Consider the following 19,508-nt stretch of genomic DNA (forward strand, 5'->3'; position numbering starts at 1 on the left):
TTGAAAATACTATGATAAAAAAGTTTGCTGAGAATTTCTGCAGGACATTTTGTCATTTAGCCTATCGGAAATTACCGAATTCATATCTGCTCAGTGTTTTATTAGAGAACGATTTTGAGAAAAACACAAAAACTGTAAGTTTACAGAAATATAGCTGTGGTCCCTCTTACTATATGACAGGAATATGGTTACAGTTCAGCATACAGTTACGGAGTTATTGAGACAAACGTAAAATCTACCCATGTGTTCTTCTATACCTTTGTCCTCATATCTGCTTGATATTACACAAGAAGCTATCTTAGGGTACTCTAAGTACATATTCCAATATGAATGACCTTAAACTACTTAAAAGGTCACAAACTTGTTTATGATGCCAAAATTTCACACCTTATATACCATAAATAGTTATGGCCGAGCTTCCTTGTTGTGGCTACATAGTTTGTATGCAGGTAACTTTAATATTACTGCTACTGCTACTGCTACTACTACTACTACTACTTAATATTATTATTATTATTATTATTATTTTTATATGCTAACAACAACAACAACAACAACAGCAACAACATCAATAATAATAATAATAATAATAATAATTATTATTATTATTATCACCTTCATCATCTAATCCTGTGTTGCCCCACAAGGAGCGCAGAAGCAAGTTAGTCCTGATATTTAAGATGAGACAGACCAGCCTCACACATCCCTGAGTGGCATTACGTGAGCAATAAACCCCAACCACCCCTTGGATGTAAACCTGCACAGGGTAAATCCGGTTGGAGCACCTTAATTACCCACTAAACCACCAGTCGCCATAGTTTGGTTTATGGTTACCTCCCAGCGTAATAAATGGTTTCCTGGTGTACAGGAAACCATTTGGCTCCCAACTCAGCGTAAGGTTACCCGTAGACAGAAGGAAGAGGAAAGAAAGAAGGAAAGAAAGAAGAGGAAGCAAGGAAAGAGGAAAAGCAGAGATGGAAGGGCAATCCCAGAAAGCAGCACTACATCGAGTGTGTGGATGGTGAGCGCCCCCACCTATCACTCATTTCATTATTATTATTATTATTATTATTGTTATTATTATTATTATTACTATTATTTTTTTTATTGCTAAGCAGCAGCAGCAGCAGTAGTAGTAGTAGTAGTACTAGTAATAGTAGTAACGGCAGCAGCGTTGTAGTGAATTGTTGTTGTTGTTGTTGTTATTATTATTATTATTATTATTATTATCTTTACTACTACTACCACTACTACTATTACTACTACTACTACTACTACTACTATTATTATTATTATTATTATTATTATTATCATTATTAATATTATTATTATTATTATTATTATTATTATTATTAATACTACTACTACTACTATACTGCTACTACTACTACTGCTACTACTACTACTAGTATTATATTGTTATTATTATTATTATTATTATTATTATTATTATTATTCCTTAACTCATACAACTACCATATATTTCAAAACCATATTTGATCGGACAAGGAAGTGAGACACAGGACGAAAGTCAGTTCTTCAGACAACAGTCTTTTCCTATACTGACTTGTGCAACGATACGAATGATGGGATTGTTTAGGGAGAGAAATGCTTAATATCCTTTGCTAATATAGGCCAAGAACATCACAGACAGGAATGCTTTAGCCGGCACATAGGGACATGAGAGAACAGGGTGAGGCGTGAGGATGATACAGACAGCAGGTTGGGGAGGCTGAAAGCAAAATACGTGGTGGAATTTGTGGCAGGCTAAAAAGGAGGGAGGGTTTGTGAGGCAGTTATGAGTGGGATGCAGGGAAGAGTAAGGCAGGCTGGCAGGCAGGAGGTGGCCGGTGTGTGTGTGTGTGTGTGTGTGTGTGTGTGTGTGTGAGAGAGAGAGAGAGAGAGAGAGAGAGAGAGAGAGAGAGAGAGAGAGAGAGAGAGAGAGAGAGCGCATATGTGGAATAATGAGCAACTCTAGACGTAATTAAGTATTTTTTGCTTGCTACCATCACACGACTTTATTAAAGTTCGGTCAAACATCTATTCCCTTTTCACTTCAACTTGGCCAAAAATCACCCTCTCTCCTTCTTGAATGCTGAGTCGTTACAAAGGAATAACATTCGAATAAGATGCTAGTCACAAAGAAGCGAAAGGATGTAGAGCTATAGTTTTTTTTTTTTTTTTTTTTTTTTATGCGAGGAAGACGGAACCAAAGGCCATGAGCCAGCAATAACAGTTCCCTCCAAGACAAAAACAAAATACAATAGAGAGCCAAATTCAAGATCCGATCATTTCGAGATGCCTGAAAACACTGCGTTTCAAAGACTGGATATCATAGGCAGCAGGAAATACAGACAGAGGGAGACAGTTCCAGAGTTGACATGTTGCATAAATGAAGGATTGGGAGTAATGGTTAACTCTTGCATTAGAGAGTTGGACAGAAAAGGGATGAGAGTTTGCTGCTAGACGGGTGCTACGCGCCCGTCGTAGACCTGGAGGAATTCATGCAGACAGTTCAGAGGAGCAGTGACCATTAAAGTAGCAATAGAAAAGAGATAAAGATGCAACAGTGCGGCGAAGAGACAGAGGTTGAAGGGAGTCAGTAAGAGGAGGAGAGTTAATGAGACGAAAAGCCTTTGACTCCACCCTATTGAGAAGAGCTGTATGCAGGGAGCCTCCCCACACATGAGAGTTGTACTCCATACAGGGGCGGATAAAACCCGTGTATAGAGTCAACAATTGCGCAGGAGTAAACAAAGAACAGAGTCGGCTTAGCGCACCTAATCTCTTGGAAGCAGATATTACAAGAGATGTAATATGATCTTTCCAAGATAAGTCCCGAGTAAATGAAACCCCAAGCATGTTCAAGGATGATGCAGGATTAAGCTGAATATCACCAAACATCAGTGGGTATTCCTGTGGAAGATTTTGTCGGGTTGATAGATGTAAGAACCGAGTCTTAGATGCATTAAACACAACCAGATTATTTTTACCCCAGCCAGAGATACGAGCCAAGTCAGACATTAGGTGTGCCATAGCCTCATCCCTCGTTTGATGAAGTAACTGCTGAGATGGACACTGCGGGAACCGACTGGAAAGGTGAAGGGTGGAGTCATCAGCGTATGAGTGGATAGGGTTAGATGTACAGCTTAGAAGGTCATTGATGAATAAAAGGAAAAGAGCTGGTGATAGAACAGAGCCCTGAGGAACACCACTGTTGATAGATCTAGGAGAAGAATGATGGCCGTCTACAACAGCAGCTATAGAACGACCAGAAAGGAAGCTAGCAATGAAGTCACAGATAGAAGGATAGAAACCATAAGAGGGCAGTTTGGAAATTAAAGATTTATGCCAGACTCGATCGAAAGCCCTAGAGATGTCAAGTGCGATGGCAAAGCTTTCGCCAAAGTCCCGAAAGGAGGATGATCAGGAGTCTGAAAGGTAGGTGAGAAGATCGCCAGTGGAGCGCCCCTCACGGAACTAGTACTGACGATCAGAAAGAAGGTTGTGATACGAAAGATGCCTTAAAATTTTTCTATTGAGAATTGACTCGAAAACTTTTGAAATACAGGACGTTAAAGCAATTGGACAATAGTTGGAGGGTTGGGAGTGGTCACCCTTCTTTGGGACTGGCTGAATGAGAGCAAACTTCCAGCAAGTAGGGAAGGTACAAGTTGACAGACAAAGGCGAAAGAGTTTGCCTAGGCAGAGTGTAAGCACAGAAGCACAATTCTTGAGAACAACAGGAGGGACTCCATCAGGCCCATATGCCTTGTTAGTATTGAGGCCAGCGATGGCAGATAATACATCAGCTGAAGAAATTTTAACGTCAGCCATGAGGAAGTCAGAGGGGGGAAGTGATGGAGGAACAGCACCGGAATCATCTAAGGTGGAATTGGAGGAGAAAGTCTGTCCAAAGAGATCTGCTTTAATAGTAGAAGAAATAGCTACAGAACCATCAGAGTAGAAAAGAAGAGGGAAGGATGATGAGGTAAAGTTGTTAGAAAGATATTTGGCAAAGTGCCAGAAGGAGCGGAAAGAATTCGAGTTGGAGAGTTGAGAGCATTTAGTACAAATGAAATTATTTTTAGCAGAGTGAAGAACAGACTTAGCACGATTCTGGGCAGAAATGTAAAGATGATGAAATTCAGGGGTGGGTTGGCTCCGGTACCTTTTGTAGGCCCTCTCCTTGTTGCGGACAGCATTAGAACAAGTGTGATTATACCAAGGCTTTCTTGCGTTAGACAAAGGATACGAGAAAGGAATGTATGCTTCCATGCCCGAAAGAATAACCTTCGTAATGCGCAAGGCACACTCAGATGACTCTCGGCCATAGAAGTAATAATCATTCCAGGGAAAATCAAAGAAGTACTGTCTGAGGGCCTCCTAGTCCGTGGCTCCAAAATGCCACAGACGACGTTTCCCTGGAGGGTTCACAGGCCGTACCGGAGTGATAGGACAGGTTAAGGTGATAAGGTTGTGATCGGAGGAGCCCAACGGAGAGAAAAGATTAACAGTGTAAGGAGAAGGATTAGTTGTAAGGAAGAGGTCAAGTATGTTGGAGTTCTCTCCAAGGCAGTCTGGGTTATGGGTAGGGTGCTTTACAAGCTGCTTTAGGTCATTAAGGATAGAAAAGATGTAGGCTTGTTCATCAGGTGGATCAGTGAAAGGAAAGGAGAGCCAAAGGTGGTGGTGAACATTGAAATCTCCTAAAATGGAGATTTCAGAGAAAGGAGAAATAGACAGAATGCGTTCCATCGTAGAAGTATGATAGTCAAAGAATTTTTGATAGTCAGTAGAATTAGGGGATAAGTAAACAGCACAGATATATTTAGTCAGAGAATGACAGGATAGCCGAAGCCAGAGTGTAGAGCATTCAGAAGAATCGAGTTAAGGAACACGAGAGCAAGATAAGTCGCTGCCTATATATACACAACAGCCACCTTTGGCTTTGAAATGGGTATAGAGAAAGTAGGAGGAAACAAAAGGGTTTGCTGTCAGTTGCCTCAGACAGCTGAGTCTCAGTTAGAAAAAGAAGGTGAGGTTTAGAGGAGGAAAGGTTGTGCTCAACAGAGCGAAAGTTAGAGGAAAGGCCGCGAATGTTGCAGAAATGAAGAAGTGAGTCAGACAGTGGTTCCAGGCAGCTCAAGTCGTCACCGGGAAAGGGGGGGAAGGTGGGGGCATTTATGGTCCCCGCCCTGGGGACTCCGAGGCTGGGTGTTGAGACGCCATGATTTTTTGAATTTTGGAAAAGGAAGTATAGTGTGTACTGTGCATGTAGTTTGGTGTAGATAGTTAGAGAAATTTGTATTGGAGAGCATGCTGACCTACTCTCTGTGTAACTGAGACACTGAAAAGGTTCAGCAAAGGGGGATGGTCAGGAACTAGTCCTGAGGGCTGATGAAACGGGAGCTCCAGCACTCCCTGTCATCAGCTTTCCATCCACCATGGGAGTACTGCCCTGGTCGATTGGTGCTACAGTCTTTCTAGCACTGAGTTGCGTGAAAGCTACACAGGGACGAACATCTACGCCAAGTTAAGACGAAAGGAATATAGCATGTCTGGGATAATGAAAGCTTTATCTAACCCCTTCAGTTCAGATAGTTTCCCCCAGGCTGAGTGGAACTGGCTGGTCGTTGCTATATCAGAAAATAGAATACGGCAACGAGCAGAAGTAATTACGTCATATGAAAAATGACGATATGGTTATATGAAAAATGTTGGTATGGGAGACTCAAATGTAGGGGACGAAATTAAACGAAAATATTAGCCAGTTGTAATCAGAAAACACACACACACACACACACACACACACATATACACTCGAGCGCGTGAAAATTGCTTCTCTCCCTTCGCCCCTCCTCTCTCTCTCTCTCTCTCTCTCTCTCTCTCACACACACACACACACACACACACACACACACACACACACATTCTCTCTCTCTCTCTCTCTCTCTCTCTCTCTCTCACACACACACACACACACACACACACACACACACACACATTCTCTCTCTCTCTCTCTCTCTCTCTCACACACACACACACACACACACACACACACACACACACACACACACACACACACACACACACACACACACACACACACACTTCATCGCAGTGCACTCCTAACTTGGCGTTCAGTTCTATATTGTGACGAGCAAGCTTGTACAGCACGTAAAGTGAGCAAACGTAGCGAAGTGACGCTTACGTTCAGCTGAGAAATGAGCGGCCCTACATGACCAGCCCGGCCCGACGCGGCACAGCCCGACAGTGATAGTTTTGAGACGCTAATAACTTTTCTGCTATGTAAGATAGAGATTATTTCAGCAAATAATATATCATTCATCATTCATTATCCAATCCTCTGTTGCCCCATGAGAAGCACAGGAGCCCGGGGCTCGGCAAGTTGGCCCTGACATATAAGATGAAAGTGACCAGTCTCACTCATCCCTGGGTGGCTTTACGTGACCAGTAAACCCTAACCACCCCTTGCATTGAAATGTACACAGGCTCAATCCGATTGGAATACCTTAATTACCCACTAAACCTCCGGGCGCCATGAATTGGGGTTATGATTACCACCCAGCATAGTAAATGCTTTCCTGGTTTACAGGAAACCATGAGGCTTGTTACTCAGTACAGAGTCACCCATAGGCAGAAGGAAGAGGAAAGAATGAGGGAAAGATAGACAGAGGAGGGAGTGTAAAGTCATCCATAGACAGAAGGAAAATGAAAGAATGAAAGAAAGAAAGGCAGAAGAGGAAGGAAGGAAAGAAAAAAGGAAGAGAGGAAAGGGCAGTCTCTCGATAGCAGCACTACATCGAGTGAGTGGATATTGAGCGCCCCCACCTACCACTATAAATAAATTTGCTTTTCGCTATCCATTTACCCATAAGACCAAAGAAACCCATTGGAATCCCAGCCTTCCAAGAGAATATACCGAGGGCTACAACTGACATGCTCCAATATGAAATCGAATTAAAAAAGATTTCCTGTTGTAACACTGGTTTCTTGCATGAATTCTAACAATATCGGATATAATGCTCAATATTTTACATGAACTTTTTTCTACGGGGGGGGGGAATCAATAATGGTAATCGTCCCGTTTCTGGGCTTTGCCATTCGATCGGTAGCCAAGCGTTTACCGACGCAGTTCGTTGACACGGCAACTTGGGAGCAAAGAAATGAACATTGCGCCTCACAATATGCACATACAGACAGAAAGCGTGAGAGAGCGAAATCATGAGAAAGTAAATATTTCAGCTCAATTATTCTTCTGTTATTGTTCAACTACCTCACCAGAAATGTTGAAAGTTTACACCAAGATTAAATTATGATGATAGGAGTATGTGCAGTTGCGAGCAGATGAATCGAGGCCACCTAGTCCACCAACATTTTGATGTTTTGTCTGGCAACAGTGGTAGCTGTGAACTTGACCGAGATTCAGTCAGCTGTTCAGGCGAAACAAACCCATTGATAATTTGTCAATGTGCAGTTCTAACTGGTCTCCAATCAATACCATGCAAGTAAACGCATAATACTGATAATGATTAACGTGTCATGCACGTGGTAGATATATTTATAACAATAGTATTACAACACAGGCATCCAAATAGTGATGCGTTCATTCATGTGAGACACACGGGTATCCCGAGTGTGCAGCTCCATCACCACCTTGGTTTGTGACGTAGGCACCACGTGACATCACGTATGGGGGGGTGGAACTAGTTGACCCGTTCATGATGATAAACATTTATAAAGAGTAATCGTTCGACTTCATCATTCAAATATTAAGGAAACGTTGGTTTTCTATGTCAAAACAAACCTATTACAACCTCTAATCTCATATACGTTAAATACCGCAGCCAACCACGTGCCTCCTCACCCCCCTCCCATCACACGTCGCACCTCGTCCCCCCCATGATCCAAGTAGGGGAGGTCAGCCAGACAGTGGGGAATCCCCGCCAGCATGACGTCACACACGCCCCACTGCCTTCCCAATCCTTGCTTTCAAGACTGGCTGGCTGGCGTCAGACTGGACACGCTATCTGATGTTCAACCACACTGCTTCATTCATAGCTTCATCTCTCCTACAGTATACAGTATTTTATGTCTTTATAACCATTTACCATAACCATAGTCAGTATATCAATAAATCACATTATCATCCGCCTGTAACATTCCACAGCAGGACTTAATATATGTTTCTCCTATCTATCTATATTTTTTGTTTTATACTTAATCGCACCTTCCCACCACGGTGGGGTAGCGATACGACAAAGGAAAAAAAAATAACAAAATAACAAAAACCTTCACACACAAATACACATTCGATCACATTCACACTCATCTCCCTACCTATCTATCTCTCTATCTCTCTCTCTCTGTCTCTCTCTATTCCCGATATATAATAACGCGAGCAACGTTTATGATGGCTCTTAGACGGACAAATGAATAAATCAATGTAATTTTCAGCATTTATTAGTGTGATAAAATACAGCCGTCATTCCTGGTGTATATTATATTCATTCATTCATTCTCTCTGTCTGTCTGTCTCTCTGTCTCTCTCTCTCTCTCTCTCTCTCCCCGGGCTTGATGCTGTGGTGTCTAGATCATGGTGTCCCTATTCATTCATTCATGCATGGAATGGGACAAGCTAAACCCGATCGCCAAAGGGCTGATGTGACGTCATGAAGGCTCACGCGGCGCGCTGTCTGACTGACCTCCCCTACTTAGATCATGGTCCCGCCCTTCCTCACCCACCACCCTCCATATAACTCCCACACCCCCCTCCCCTTGTTTTGCCTACTGTGGTGTGAACCTTTAACTGTCCCACCTGCTTTGGAGTCAGAGGTCGATGAAAGTGAGGTTAACGGTGAAGGATGACTGGCACGACGGTGTTTTTTGTGATAATAATGCTAGGTTGCGGAGAAGCTGATAACCCTACGGCATATCTCTTGAAAGCTGGTAAAGGTTGTTTGGTTCACGACGATAGTCCAACAAAATAAATCACTACCGATACCCGTGTGTCTCACATGAATGAACGCACCACTATTTGGATGCCTGTGTTGTAATACTGTGGCTATAAATATATCTACCACGTGTATGACACGTTAATTAAATCACGTTAATTATTATCAGTATAATACGTTTACTTGCATGGTATTGATTGGAAACCAGTTAGAACTGCAGATTGACAAATTATCACTGGGTTTGTTTCGCCCGAACACCTGACTGAATCTCTGTCAAGTTCACAGCTACCACTGTTGCCAGACAAAACACGAACTTGTTGGTGGACTAGGTGGCCTCGAGTCTTCTGCTCGCAACTGTACACTCGTGATCACTAATCTCTGACCAGAGAGTCAGCCAAAGTCATGGCCAGGCGTGGGCTACACACTCAGTCAGACACTCTCCACCGTCGTTTCAGAAAGGTTTAGTGCTTCAATGAACAATTTTCTAAGCATCACTGAAGCACTTTTGTTTCACATATATTACTTTCTCAAGTAATATATGCATGGTAAGAAATAGACAAATACGGTCATAGTTGTTATTTTAAGTCTATAATGAGTCCGTGATATTTGAATTTCATACACTGTTTTATTAATCTGTTTATTATTTCACTGACCTATTTCTTTTGGCGAGCCTTTAACCGAGCTGTTGGTAGGTGATATCCACGACTGCCACAGCAGCCGGCATTCACACGACATTCTAAGTAAGAATGCTTTATAATACTTACGGTATATCATTGACAGAAATTTACTATTACTACTATTTTGAACTGAATGTTTTCCTCTAGCGATAACAGGCCCTGTTGCCCACAGATATAAATAAGCCTAGATGCCACATGACACTACTTTAGATGCGTCTGCGTGGCTGCCATCTTGGAACGGTCGAAGCAGACAATGTCGTGTTCCTGACGATGATCAAAGCTGACCACTATTTACCTAGAAATGCAACAGCACTGTGCTGCTTTTGGGTGTAGAAAGCGTCGGAATATATCTATGGTGACACCGATAGCACGAGCGGCTCAACTGTCTGGTTATGCAAACGTCCCTCAGCTGCTTCCCTATCCTCCGAAAGGAGGATGGTGGGTTGCAGAAGGGAAATTTAAGCCTGCAGTCCACCGAGTTCACGTTTCAGATGAACCAGGAACCACAACCACTACCGCCACAGCAACAGGCACCATCAGGAACCACAACAACTACCGCCACAGCAACAGCCACCACCATAACAGCCACCACCACCACCACCACCACAACCACCACCACCACCACCACCACCACTACAACAACAACAACAACCACTACCACCAACACCGCATCCACCACCACAACCACCACCACCAGAACTGCAATAACATCCACATCCACCACCATAACAACAATCACCACCACAACAACAACCACCACCATAACAAAAACAACCACCACCATCACAGCAACAACCACCACCATCACAACAACCACCACCATCACAACAACCACCACCATCACAACAACAACCACAAACACCACCACCACCACAACAACTGCCACCATCACAAAAACCACCACCACAATAACCACCACCATCACAAAAACCACCACCACAATAACCACCATCACAACATCCACCACCACCACAACAACAATCACCACCACCACCACTACCATCACAATAACCACAACAATAACCACCACCACAACTGCAACCACAAAAACAACCACCACCACAACACCCACCATCACTACAACACCCACCACAACAACCACACCACAACAACCACCACCACCACAACAAAAACCACCACAACCACCACCAGCACATCAACCACCATTACAACAACCACCACCACAGCAACCACAATCACAACAACCACCACCACAACAACAACCACCATCACAACAACCACCATCACAACAACCTCAATAACAACCACAACAACAATCACCACAACAATAACCACCACCACCACAAGAACAACCACCACCACCACTACAACCATCATCACAACCACCACCACCATAACAACAACGCAGCAACAACTATAACCACCATCACAACAATGACCACCACAACAACCACCACCATAACAACTACAACATCCACCGCCACCACCACCACAACCACCACAACAGCAGCAACAACCACAATTACCACCACAACAGCCACCATTAAAACCACCATCACAACCACCACCACCACGACAACCACCACCACCACGACAACCACCACCACCACAACAACCACCACTAACACAACAACAACCACAATTAACACAACAACCACCACCAACAACAACAAAATAACCACCACTACCAACAACAAAATAACCAACATCATTCAACCTTACCTCAACACACTACAGGAATGGTTCACCACAAACAGGCTCAAAATAGCCCCAGCCAAATCTACAATGACTCTTCTCACAAACTGGACAGCAGAACACAGTCACATCCCACACCTCACCATGAACAACATTCCCCTACCACACACACACACACACACACACACACACACACACAAAATCCTTGGTGTAACATACAATACATCAATGTCATTTAAACAACACATCACAAACATTAAAAATAAAATAACACCAAGACTCAATGCTTTGAGGTCACTTGCCCATACAACATTCGGACACAACAAAGAAACCACCACCACAGTATACAAACAATACATACATTCAGTGATGAATTATGCAAGCCCTGCCTGGGCGTCTAACCTGACCAAAACACACTACAACACTCTACAGACCATACAGAACAAGGCCCTAAAAATAATCACAGGCTGAACAGCTACTACACCCACAGACCACCTACATCAAGAAACCGAAGTCCTCAAAGTCAAGGATCACCTAGACATGAGAGGCACCCAGTTTCTTGCTGCAGCCTCCACAAACCCACAACATCCACTACAGTACATGGCAGCACATCCACCCACACCAAGGAACATCAAAACAACACCCAGCACACGATACCATACACAAATACTGTCATCTCTCCCCCCTCGCCCACCTCAGACCAGCTTCCACAAGCATATCCACACTCAGATCACTCGCTGCTCCATTCAGTCACTTAAAGATAACACACAGCTGCATGCACGGCCTCCTGACATCCAGTCTTCTGAATCCTATCTTCCTCATGAGGACAGGGTCCACCTGGCCAGGCTGAGATGTGGGCACCATCCAGCCCTCTTAAGCTACCAGAAGAGGCTGGATGACTCCGTCGCTGATGCCTGTCCAGGATGCAACACGGCACCCCATACTATTAAGTACATTATGGAAGACTGCATTGCTCACAATCACCTACGCCAACAACACAACATACACTCTTTGAGAGCTCTGTGGGAAAGCCCGGTCTCGGCCATGGCCTTCTTAAGAGACTCGGCTGTTCGGCCAGACTCCCTAGGGAACAACTACTACTACTACAAAATAAACCACCACCACCACAACAACAACAAAGACCACCATCACCACCAACACAAGAACAACAATAACAAAAACCACCATCACCACCACCACCACCACAGCAACAGCCACCACTACCACTACAATAACTACCATCACCACCACCAGAACAATAACCACCATCACCACCTCCACCATAACAACATTCATTTTCATAGTCTGAATTCGCACTAAAAACAGCCCCACTATTACATGCTTGACCGCCCCAACATGGCGGCCGCAAAGACGCATTGACGGTGTACTGAAGAATGGGCAATGCGGCATCTAGATTTATTTATATCTATGCCGTTGCCATCCAGTGGGAATGGTTGCCCTATACCTACGCAACGTCTTAGCTGCATGCCCCCTCTGGTCAAAATGTGTGCCAGTTAATACCGTTAATTCATAAATAATTATTACGGTATATATGATGTCATTACCCACATATAGTGTCATGTTTTTTTACTTCTTGGAAACTTCTAAATTGCAGACTGATTGAAGAAATGTCGGCCCCTGTCAATAAACACAGATTATTATATTATGGAGGAGAAACCATAAGAATATGGTAATATCAATGATATGAGTAGTAGTACGCTTCAGATCACCTGGTTACAGTTCTTTGCCCCGCCCACTAGTGCGGAGGCTGTGTTCGAATACGTGGTTCGTGTGTGGTCATAACACTGCCCGCCACGCGTCCCTGGTCAGAGATTAGTAATCATGAGTGTACAAACGCTCGCTCGCTCGCCATGCGCTCACAAAGAGCACTTTACTGGTTCGTTACCTCTCTCAGTCCCCACACATTTGAGGCGGACTAAATATAATGCATATCATTCTCGGCCATATTGTCGTTGGCACAGGGGCTTGTGAGCATCTTTTCCTTTGCTAATTGCTCTTCATTTTACGCATTAATTTTCTCGTTTATGAGATCTCTGACTCGTTAAAACTCTCATGGTCGAGATAGCCCTAATTGTCTTTTGCACCTAACTCCATACTTTTTTTTTCCCCGAAAAATAAGTTACTGTGGATTGGGAATGTTAGGAGGATTTTCATTAACCCTCTTTCTCGTGGGACAACTCTAGTATTCTGCTTTATCTTATGCCAATCAGTTTTATTCAGTGGATAGTCAAATAACTGCTAGGGGATGTGCTAGAATCATTAATACATTATTCGATTTCTTCTTCATCTTCGTCTTCGCGCTCTCTCTCTCTCTCTCTCTCACACACACACACACACACACACACACACACACAAATCAAGACACATGTATGGCAGTGTATTCTATCACGCATGAACACATTTATCCCTACACTGTTTCAACATGGACCCAATATTGCAACCAGCGATATGGACTGACAGTTTTCATTTCATAAATCTCAACTCGATTAAAAATCAAGTATTTTGCCTCATTTGACAGATGGCATTAGCCGATAATTGCATAGCCACTGGATCCAACGAAGTAGAATGGACGTCAGAATATCATGGCATGGGTCACATATATTTTGTGTGCCCTATAAAGCATTGCTGTCTTGTTCTTAAATGTATCTTTCCTTAGTAAGGTGGAAAATTTAAGTGCATTGACTAAGTACATAACTCCTCAGGAAGATATTGAGTTATTTTTGAGTTAACAAGTTGGTGATCGAATCAGTTTCCTATTCATTTTTTCATTTGTGTAAAAAGTAGAGATTCGTCTTCTTTTGGCCTTCTGTCAGCTTGAAATATAATGAACAAGGAAGCGAAAGGGAGTTGGAAAAAGTGAGTCTGTGTAATTTTATGACAATGTGGAAGAATTTGAGATAAAAACTGAATGAGTGAGCTTGAATGAGCGAATGTATGAGTGCAAGACAGAATGTGAGTAACTGCGAGTGTGAATGGGATGAGAGAGTACTAGTGGTTAGGTTGTTAAGAATGAGTGTGAAATTGCATGAAAGTGACCACAAATACAGGCGCAAGTATAGGCGATACTTTGAAAAAAAACAAAAAAAAACACGAGTTTTACATTTAGCACATTAATGAAATTCCCACTGCCTTATTAATCAGTTATGAGTATTTGAATAAGTCCTATCTCGACCATTTACATTCATTACGCCTTCTTGCCCCAGGTTCTCCCACTCCCCTTTTTTGTTTCTAGTGTAACTATAGATCTCTTGGATTTATTTCAGGGAAAACTCTGTTGGTTATTATTATTATTATTATTATTATTATGATTATGATTATTATTATTATTATTATTATCACCGTCATTATTATTATTATTACTGCAGTATTGTTATTGTTGTTCTATCTATCTAATGCCAGACTCCTCAATCCCGTTCAGGATGGCTACAAACAAATCGCCTCCACGTCGTCCTGTCCCCAGCCATTTCACTGCCCTGCTCCCAACTCACACCCCCCTCTCTTATATATCTCTCCACCCCATCCCTCCATCTCATCCTCGGCCACCCACTCCCTCTCCCCCTCTACACCTCACTCACATACACTCTCTTCGTCAGTCTTTCACCCTCCATCCTCTCCACATGGCCAAACCTCCTCAGTGTATTCCTCCTAACGCTTCCTATCAGATCCACATCCACACCACAACCCTCCTTTATATCCACATTTGTCAGCCTGTCTCTCCTCATGACTCCACATGTCAGAACTCTATATTATAATTACAAATCATAATAGATTCATTGTATGCTTTCTTCTTTTGTGCCACAGCCTGTCTCACCTCTTCATTCCACCATGCTGTTCCTTGCACCCCCCTCCGTCTTCTCTTCATCCCACACACCACATCACATGCTGCACATATTTCTTCTGTGAATATCCTGCACACACCTTCCACGTCCCCCATCTGCTCCAATTCATATTTGCCCAATCGTTCCTCCACTTCTTTCTTATATTCTACCATTTTCTCATCCTCTTGTAACCTTTCCACTCTCCTTGCAAATTCTCCTTCTTCCCGTCCTTCCCTTCTTTTATTTCTCCATCTTATTTGGATCTTGATTCTGGCCACCAACAAGTAGTGGTCAGAAAGTCCACTCTCCCAACCTCTATAAGCTCTTGCATCCATTACACATCTTCGCATCCTTTCATCCACACACACATAATCAATCATTGCCTTCTTTTCATTCAGTTCACCATCCACCCTTCTCATCACTCACCATGTATACCTGTGGATCACTTTATGCCTGAAGAGGGTATTGGCTATCACCAACGCCCTCCAAGCACAAATGTCCACTAAAGCACTGCCATTCTCATCGATCTCAGCAGGCACACCCCACTCACCAACTATTCCATCCACCTTCACATTCCCTACTTTACCATTCATATCATCGATCAAAAACACTCTCTCATTCCTTCCAAACTTTTCCATGCACAGTTCCACATTTGTCCAGAACTCTTCTCTCACTCTGCTTGCATGATCTTGCGTTGGCGCATACATGCACACAATCGCCCACATTTGTATTCCAACTTTCAATCTTACCCACACAATCTTTGACTCAACTTATCCATACCCTCTTATGTTCTTCTTCCATCTTTTACTCACAACTGTACACACTCCTTCTTTTGCCCTTTCATTCTCACCTACTCCTGCACATATACCCCATCCATACTCCCATTCACTCACACTCTCACCTCTCCATTTAGTGTCAGTTACTTCACATACATCAACTTTCGCATCCTCAAGCACCTGGACAATCTCTCTCTCTCTCTTTCACCTCATCATTCGCACCTCTTACATTCCATGTTGCAATTACTATGTTCTTTGTCCGGCCCTTGTTGTTATTGTTATTATTAGTCTCCACCTATTACACAGATGGAAATTATTATTATTATTATTATTATTTTTTTTTTTTGCTGGTATTATTATTATTCTGACCTCAGAGTCTCGCAACAAATCCAGGAGAACTGGAGCCTGCATGAGGAATTTGAAGGGCCCAGGTTATATGTCCTGGCATGGGCCATTGCTGAAAAAATAATAGAAATCCTTTATGCACAGTGGAAGGGCATGTCAGAAAGTGTCATATCAGAACGATGTCGTGAATGAGCCAAGGTGGTCTTGTCTTTTGGGGATATCAACGAGACCTGAGCAAGTTATGTGAAAATGAAACTTGGCGGACCGATTCCTAAGAGTTTATTTCGTTCTACTAAAAAAAAAAAAAAAAAAATCCAAATCTCCAAAGTGGAGTCAAGGTCATTGTAAGTAACAGTAGGTAGAGACTAGTAACTGTCCGCACGACAGTTACAGTGTTCTAGTTAGTCTCCACTTACTACGTTGGTGGAGACTACCGTTTTCACTGGTATTATTATTGTTATTCTCGCCTCAGAGTCTCACAACTATTCTTGGAGAACCAGAGACTGCGCAAGGAAACTGAAGGGCCCAAGTTATGTGTCCTAGCATGGGCCATGCCAAGGGCATGGTAAGAAACAGTGGCAGATACATACGTTCTTCGGCACCTTTGTCAGATCCCCTGTTGATGTTAGCCAAGAAGTTACCTTAGGGTCTTCATATCTTGTCTATATTACACATGCCTTACTACATGGCGAAGCTTCCTTATTATCGGTACATAATGAAGAGTTGTAACCAATTATTATTTGTATTCTGGCCTCATAGTCTCCCAACAATTCCAGGAGAACCAGACATAGCACAAAGAATCTGAAGGGCCCAGGTCATGTATCCTTGCATGGGCCATTGCTGGTAGAAAAAAAAATCCACATCTCGTCAATGGGGTCAAAGTCACTAAGAAACAGTACAGTAGGTCGAGACTAGTGACTGTCCTTAGGACACCTACATAGTTCAGGTTATTATCATTCTCACCTCAGGGTCTCGTAACGATTCCAGGAGAACCGGAGACTGTGCAAGGAATCTGAAGGGCCCAGGTTATGTGTCCTGGCATGGGCCATTGCTGATGGAAAAAAATCCAAATCTCCCAAGTGGGGTCAAAGTCATTGTAAGAAACTGTAGCAGACACATGATTTCTTCCTCACCATTGTCAGATCCTTTGTTGATGTTACTTAGGAAGTTATCTTATGAACTTAAGAGCTTGTTTATATTACACATACCTTAACCACATGGCGGGGCTTTTTTATTGTGGCTACATGATTAAAACACATAACTAATTATTATTCCAGCTTCAGAGTCTTCTGACGATTGCAGGAGAACTGGAGACTGGGCAAGGAATCTTAAGGGCCCAGATTATGTGTCCTGGCATGGACCATTGCTGATAGAAAAGAAATTCAAATTTCCTCAGTGGGGTCAAGGTCACTAAGAAACAGTAGGTGGAGACTAGTGACTGTTCGTAGGACAGTTACAGAGTTCTAATTCTTATTCTTATTCTTATTATTATTATTATTACTGTGATGATGATGATGATTATAATCATGATGATGATGATGATGATAATAATCATGATGATGATGATAATGATGATGATGATGATGGTGATGATATATTACCTTCATGGGAAATGGTTTAATAAGCAAAAAAAAAAAGACCCGAGGGAAACATCATCATCATTCTCATTAGCAACAACTACGACAACAGCAGTTTGATCCATTCCGCTAAGAACGATTGCCTCTTTCAACCCTCTCTACTGTGGCCCGTAAGCGCTTGGCATGTTCTACCCAGTCCCAGTTAATCTGTAAAATTCCATCTCTCCACCTTATTGCCCGTCAGCCACGTAGATCTGGAGAAACTGCACTATGACTGAAGGAATCCATAGAAGAAAGTCAATTATCGAAAAGATTAATAAAAAAAAAAAAAAATGTATACATGTTTGCATTTACCAGCTCCAGAGGGATAGCACCGGAAAAAACAGGACAGGCTCGACTCACTTACATGTCCCTCAGCTGCTGGATGGAAAAGTGTACACAAAGCAGTTTTAATCCTTCCTCAAGCACACCACTAAAGCATTATTATTTTTTTTATGCAAGGAAGAAGGAACCAAAGGCCAGGAGCCCACAAACCGTTCCTTCCATGAAAAAAACAAGCAATGCGAAAGAGAGCCAAGTTCAAGATCCGTTCGTTTCGAGATGCCTGGACACACTGGAGATCATAGGAAGCAGAGAATACAGAAGAGTTAGACAGTTTCAGAGTTGACCAGTTGTATAAATGAAGGACTGGGAGTAACGGTTAATTCTTGCATTAGAGAGCTGGACAGAATAGGGATGAGAGTTTGTTGCTAGACGGATGCTACGTGCCCATCAAAGAGGTGGAGGGATGCAAGCGGACAGTTCAGAGGAGCAGTGACCATTGAAGTAGCGATAGAAAAGAGATAAAGACGCAACAGTGTGACGAAGAGACAGAGGTTGAAGAGAGCCAGTAAGAGGAGGAGAGATGATGAGACAAAAAGCCTTTGACTCCACCCTATTGAGAAGAGCTGCATGTGGGGAGCCTCCCCACACATGAAAGTTGTACTCCACACAGGGGCGAATAAAACCCGTATATAAAGTCAACAACTGCGCAGGAATAAAGAAGGTACAGAGTCGGCTTAGCACACCTAAGATCTTGGAAGCAGATTATACAAGAGATGTAGTATGATTTTTCCAAGTTAAGTCCCAAGAAACTGAAACCTCAAGTATGTTTAAGGATGACGGAGGATTAAGCTGGATATTATTAAACATTAATGGGCACTCCTGTGGAAGATAGGTGTTAGAACTGAGTTTTTGATGCATTACAATCAACAATATTATTTTTACCCCAGTCAGAGATACGAGCCAAGTCAGACATTAGGTGTGCCATAGCCTCATCCCTTGTTTGTTGAGGTAACTACTGAGATGGACATTGAGAGAACCGAATGGAAAGGTGAAGGACTGAATCATCAGCGTATGAGTGGATAGGGTTAGATGTACAGCTTAGAAGGTCACTGATGAATAAAAGGAAGAGAGTTGGTGATAGGACAGAGCCCTGAGGAACACCACTATTGATAGATCTAGGAGAATAACGATGACCGCCTACAACAGCAGCTATAGAACGACCAGAAAGGAAGCTATAGATGAAAGCACAGATAGAAGGATAAAAGCCATGAGAGGGCAGTTTGGAACTTAAAGATTTATGCCAGACTCGATCAAAAGCCTTTGAGATGTCAAGTGC

Source organism: Coenobita brevimanus, chromosome 102 (genome assembly GCF_032717465.1).
Source record: "Coenobita brevimanus isolate Jiangsu-jjx chromosome 102, ASM3271746v2, whole genome shotgun sequence".
Classification (NCBI taxonomy): Eukaryota; Metazoa; Arthropoda; class Malacostraca; order Decapoda; family Coenobitidae; genus Coenobita; species Coenobita brevimanus.